The following is a 6352-nucleotide window of genomic DNA, read 5'->3' as shown; positions in this document are numbered from 1 at the left end:
TATAGAGCCAGAACAGCCTCAGAAATAAAAGATGGGAGTCAATGCACAATTGATTTTGAGTGTTTACGTCTGTTAAACATGTCTGCAAGCGACAAAAGTGTTTTGTTTTGTTTTTTTAAAGATACACAATAATAAACACACTAAAACCCACACGTTTCCCACTCTGTATAGACAGTATCCTATTCCACCCAGCTCCAGGTGACTACATTAATAGCACAGAATTCCACCGCCACATATTTCTCAATTCCTTCTCCTGTAATGGAAAATATTATTGTCGTCAAGGCCAGCATCAGGTGTGCGTTGTGAATGTGTGTGTGTGTGTGTGTGGGAGGTGGGGGTAGCTCCCACTCTGCCATGTCAACTCATACTCAATGGCTTTCTAAATTTAAAAAAAAAAAAAAAGAAGAAAAAAAATGCTCTCAGGGACTTTGCTGCATTCCACTTCATGAGCACAAACAAACGGACCAAAAAGCCATTCTGGAGGGAGGAGTGGGAGAGGGGTTGTGGGTGGGTGTGGGGGGAGAAGCAAGCAGAAAAAAACCCCCTTAAAAACAGAGGGAGATAAAGAGGAGAGAAGGGGGGGAAGGAAGCAGGAAGGCAAGCAGACGGAGCTGAAAAACCAAAGTGACTCCACTAACCGATAATGAGCGGATCATTTAAAAAGCCCTCCTCAAATTGCCTTGAGGAGGAGAAGAGAGAGGAAAAGGCTTGAAAGGTTTTGAGAGATTTTGGGCGATGGACGAAGTGGTGAAGGGGAGGGGTTATAAAATAGAGCAGGGAGCGGGTAAACATGTTTGGCTGTGAGATGCACACACATACAGTATATACACTGACGCATATAGCGGCTGTGGTTGTGAGCGTGCAGGTCAAAGAGTCAGAGGTGTAGCTGACCACCTGAGTCCACCTGGCACACACTGTCTTTATCTCATTGAGTGTGAGAAAAAGTGTCTGTGCATGCCTGAATATACTGTCGGAGCAATTTTTGGCAAATGTCATGAATTTTAAGACCTTGTTAAAGCCGTCAAAGGAAAGAGCTCGCCTCTTTACTTCAGCCTTAAGATAAAAAAAGCATAAACATGTTCTTCTTGGTTAAATTGCAGGTCATGGCCACACAAGGCAGCCACCTATAAAGAGTAGTCTAAACTATTTTTCATGCAAAAATATCCAACAATGGAATGAAAATTGCCAGTGTTGTGAAATGAAAGTAAATGAAATAAAATACAAAGGCTGAACAAAAGCAGGCAATCCATTTGGCCCAGATCAAATTAAATGCCTCTTTATTTGACCTTGTACTTCAAAAACAGAAATTAAGACGTGTTAAGACGTTTTGGGGAGCCGCAGGAATTGTGGCACCAAAAACATGTCAGTCAAAATGAGGGCAGAGACTGTGCTGGTGAACAGTATGTACATGTGTGTGTTTGTGTGTGTTTGCAGTGAGCAGTGCTGTGCCATGTTGCAGTGGCAACCAGCCCAAGGCCCTGGGGATGCCAGCTAGCTGGCGGCAGAGTATCAACAAAGCACAACATGACACAACATGGCTGGACTGCAGCTGAGCCCATGGTGAGTGTGGTGAGGAACATTTGTGTATTTGTCTGTGTGTGTGTGTGTTTGTATGTCGAGGCTTTTTATGCATATCGTATCGGCCGACACTATACAGTGTGTAGACTGTATGGTGTGTGGGTACAGATAGGGTGAGGACGGAGGATGCTGTGTCATTGAGTAAAAGGGAAAAAAAAAATCACTCTTTTTGCACCCGACACACTTTTATGCACACACTTGTAATTTAGTGTCTAAGGGAACTAAAGCTGTATCAACTTAAAGATGCTATACTGTATTTTTATGTAAACAGTGGATCTAATGACTGTATGTAATGTGGAAGGAGTCGCTCATGGTGTCATTATCACCTAACTCTGCAGCCGCTTAATTTCTAATGTCCATTTCAGACCAAAGATTCGCGACGAGACAAGTTCAAACAGGCAGCTACTTACAATGTGCCGTTCTGCAACGTTCTAAAAACCTGCTGGTTCACACTAATGCAACTAGATGAGACAGTGTATCATCTCTAGTCCACAACTCTCTGTACCTCCGCTCTGATTTGCAGCTTTCCAAGCTTATTTTGTGGCTGAATATAATTTGTAGCTTCTTAAAATATGAATGAGGATAGTGATAGTGAGATACTGGCTACAGCTGCACTTGTAGTAGTGATGAAACGGCCAAAAAATAAAATGAGCGTCAGATGGACTGCATTTATAATAAATATGCCACAATGATATAAATAACCAGCGCCAATTAATCACTCAATGAGAATGTGTGTGTGGGGGGGCATAAGCACATACAGTGAGCAGCAGTGACCAATCATCCAACAGGACAGAAACAGAGGGCTCAGTGGGGACGGAGCACCTGCTGCAGCAAGTGAACACACCTCCTGCGGTCATTTTGACTTGACCAGCAGACTTAGCCACAAGCTGACTGGCTGTAGAAACAGGTGACGTGCTTTACATTCTACAACCAGCCAATATGACCAGCTAAGTCGCAGGTGACACCATCAGCCGGCTTCAACTGAGCTCAGACCGGCCAGATCACACCGCTGCAACTTTACTCTGCAACATTCTAAAATGGTTTCATCTTGTCACAAGCCATTGGTTTGAACTCGTCTTGGAGCTTTTCCAATCTCAATACATTATTTCCATGGCCTAGAAAAGCTCTTCATCAAAGCCAGAAACCAGTCTCAAATTTGTGATGTCATCAAATATAAAGTATATAAAGTCTGGAGCTGCTCCATAGACAACGAATAGGAGACTTTAATTATTTATTTATTTTTTGACCCAAAGAATGGTTGTTTTCGTTTTTAAACCCAAATGATCTTTATTCTGTTGTAGTGTTCTATATGTACCCATATACTCAGAACATTCCCCTGGCTGCTCTCAGTGTCTCTGTGTCAGAAAATCATTCCCTATTCATTGTGGAGCAGCTCCAGACTCTATACCTGATCACGTCACAACTTTGAGTTTTAGTGCTCTTTAGTGCTCTCTTAGAGTTGTTCATGTTTACTAGTATTTTTTGCGCTCCCTTAGGTTATAGGAATAATATGTATAAATTTTGAAAATGAGCATTGGTCCTCTTTAAGTGTCTTTTAGCTCATTGCTTTTTCTTTGTCTTGTATAAGGTGTGTTATCACACTTATCACGACATAAATGTTTGGTTTTTAATTTACTAATAACAAATAGATATTGACAACCAATGATTACTTATGAAATATTTATTAACAAAATGATTCAAGAATTAATTTTAAACTTTATATTATAAGATAAAAAAAGATAATATAATATTACATCAAAGCACCAATAACACAGAAATGTAAACCTGAAATAATGTAAGATAATGTGATGTGTCAGACTTATATTCCCTCGGGCGAACAGCAACAAACAGGTCCTCTGTGTAGGTTTTTTAAACTTAAGTAAATTACATTTTTAGGTAGAGTGTGCCTCTTTTTTAGGAAATGGATGTGCACAACATTCTGATTTAAAAATCAAAATGAAATTAAAAATTCATTTACAGCTTTTCGTATAGCCCCAGTTGAATATTGCAGTAATAAAGTGTGGTTATCACAGAATCAGAAGCCACATCATTTGAGAACCACTGCTTTATATTGTTCATAATAGATTATCAGTATATTTTCTTGCCAAATTCACTCATGGCTCTTGGAAAAAATAGAGCAGACACTGAAACTGTTGCTGCAGATCACAAGCCCGCCAAATAGCTTGGGGCTGCGGCACGTACAGTGTTTCCAGCTCAGATGGTTAACATAGGTGCTGAAAGGAAACGTCTGTGCTCCGCAAAAAAAATGTGCACTTCGCAGCGCTTCGACGTCCAGTGTGAACCCAGTGTTAGGCAGCTGTTTTAGCACCAAAGCTTTGATAAACCCACCATACACTATGCAGCCAATACCAACCAGCAGACAGAAAAGTAGGAGAAAAGGAGCATTTAGCTGCATTTAGCTAGATATTTCCTCCAGGAGGTGGTAGAGGCCCAAACGGAGCTAAAAGAAGAATTCATAGTGGACTTACAGGGATAAAAACTTGAGTTAAAATAATTGCTAATGCTGCACCATACTGCCTAGATGTATAGATAGCCAACTGTTTGCTTAAACGTTTAGCTTAACTGCATGAGATAACATTTATGTCATTGTTGTGTTTACAGTTTATTTTGTTGCCCCAAAGTGGCCCAAAAACCAGAATCAAGTGAAATGAATTGAGTTCAAACAACTGTTCTTTGACGACATGTTTCAAATAAATCAAAAGCAAATAGACATCAGTTTGATAACACATGCAGGATATATGGAACCACGCTGCAAACAGGAAAACACACATAACACAGATGAGTTGTATGTCACGGCAGAGGGAGTTTCCAGGGGACACAGTGCGCTGACAGAACACTCATTTGCATGAAGGGCGCTAAATCAAATGTTTAAATCTCTTCACGTTAGCTACAATATTGTCACCCTTCATCATCCCCTCGCGTCCTTCCTGTCTTTACTCTCTCTGTCCTCTTCTTCCTCCTCCCTGTGCTCGCCTTTCTCCCCCTCTCCTCTTTTCCTCCCCTCTCCATCTTGACACAGTGCACTGAGCCTAATCGTGGATAATTGGGTGGGAGGGGCAGTGGGCCGGCCCTGCCTTTGTGTGCAAAGGGCAAGTGGTCAAGTTAATGGGGCCCTTGTGTCGAGCCGGGAGCACTCTGTCTCTCTCTTTTTCTCTGTTCGATCACTCACTCGGTCAGTCAATCTCAGTCTCTCAGTCAGCTTCTCTTTTCTTTCACGACTGAAGCTTTTTTCCCCGCTGTTTCGATCTAGTTTCACCTCATTTCCAGCGGTCTCACTTCGCCTTTCCTCACAAGCCATTCAGTGTGTCTTGTCCCATTTCTTTTCTCTCCTCCTCCTCTGCCCTCTTGTCTTTTTTCAGCCTTTCTCTCCCTCTCTCCACAGCTTTTTCTATCTCTCCTCTCTGTCTCCCCAGCAGAGTGTTGGGGAGGAGAGAACAGACCTCTTTAAAATATCAAAAGACAGATCAGGAGGCCTCGCTGGTCCCTCCCTTTCTGCCAACTCTCCCTCCCTCCTTCTGACTGATAAACAGAAGAGTGAGCCTGCAGGATTAGCTGCTGTGTACGGCCTTCCCTCCCTCCTTTATCCCTCTCTCTTTTCTTCCTGTGGAGGGGTAGACTGTTGACTGGGCTTGATATGTGTGTGTGAGCACATGTGTGTGTATCTGTGTGTGTTACCTTGTCTGGCACCAGCTTAGCCTGCAGGAGGCCATTGTGTTTGAAACACAGGCCACAGCCGATCAGGGCCCGAAGGAAACTTTATTACATCTGTGAACATTTAACACTCAATTGTTAATAATGGGACACACACATTTTACACAAGCAGCTTTTCCAACCAGCTCCAACTATTATTATTAGTAGTAGTAGTAGTAGTAGTAGTAATGTTATATTAACCATCACAAAAAAATCTAGACATCTGCAAGGTAACAGAGAATACACTGTCTTTTTTGTTTTTGTGATACTGACTTATCAAAGCAATTAAACATTTATTTGTAATAATCAAATTTATTAGCAGCTTTTTGCAAGAAGTTTTATTACCAAAATTAAATTGTAGCCACAGCTGATGAGTTAAATTGTTCTTTGTACATTTTTAAATGGACACTTTAAAATGAAAAGTCCAGAGTCCAAAATTTCTAGAGGAAAATTTCTTTATTTTTTTCATTCACAAATAAATCACCCACTCTTAGACTGTCAAGTACAACATTCATTACCCATTGATTACTTTGAAGCAGAGGGAATTTGATATGAACGAAGAATGTCAATATATGCGGCCATGTCCACACTAAAATAGATTTTATTAAAATACGTAATTTAAGTAACTACAGTTTTGTTCTTGTGTCAAGTCCCAAAACTATATAAACCACATGATAATTGTACGTCGTATTTTTGAAAGTATCTGTTGTCCCTACAAAGTAAAATGCTACAGAAGAAGCGTCGACTTTATTCAAATTGGAGAAATTTCTTGTAGTTCTGGGTTTGGTGGTTGAAAAAGGAGCAGTGTCGTTTAGATTAGTGTGGACATGGCCTGTAAAATGACCAACAATTCTGTTTGATAATAAAATAATAGCCTAGCTGAGATATCCCACAACACAGTGACATAAATCTATCAGAATCAAGCACTCCTGTATGATGTTTGCTCAGCTGCAGCACATGACCTTCTCTGAATAACACTGTCCCGGCCAAACTTAGCAGGCAGTCTGCTAATATGGGTGGGTTGTCAGCTGATCAGGCTCACCTGGGCCCTTTAGCTATAAAT

This window comes from Epinephelus fuscoguttatus, linkage group LG16, assembly GCF_011397635.1.
Source record: "Epinephelus fuscoguttatus linkage group LG16, E.fuscoguttatus.final_Chr_v1".
Taxonomy (NCBI): domain Eukaryota; kingdom Metazoa; phylum Chordata; class Actinopteri; order Perciformes; family Serranidae; genus Epinephelus; species Epinephelus fuscoguttatus.
Note: the sequence above shows the minus strand (reverse complement) of the source record.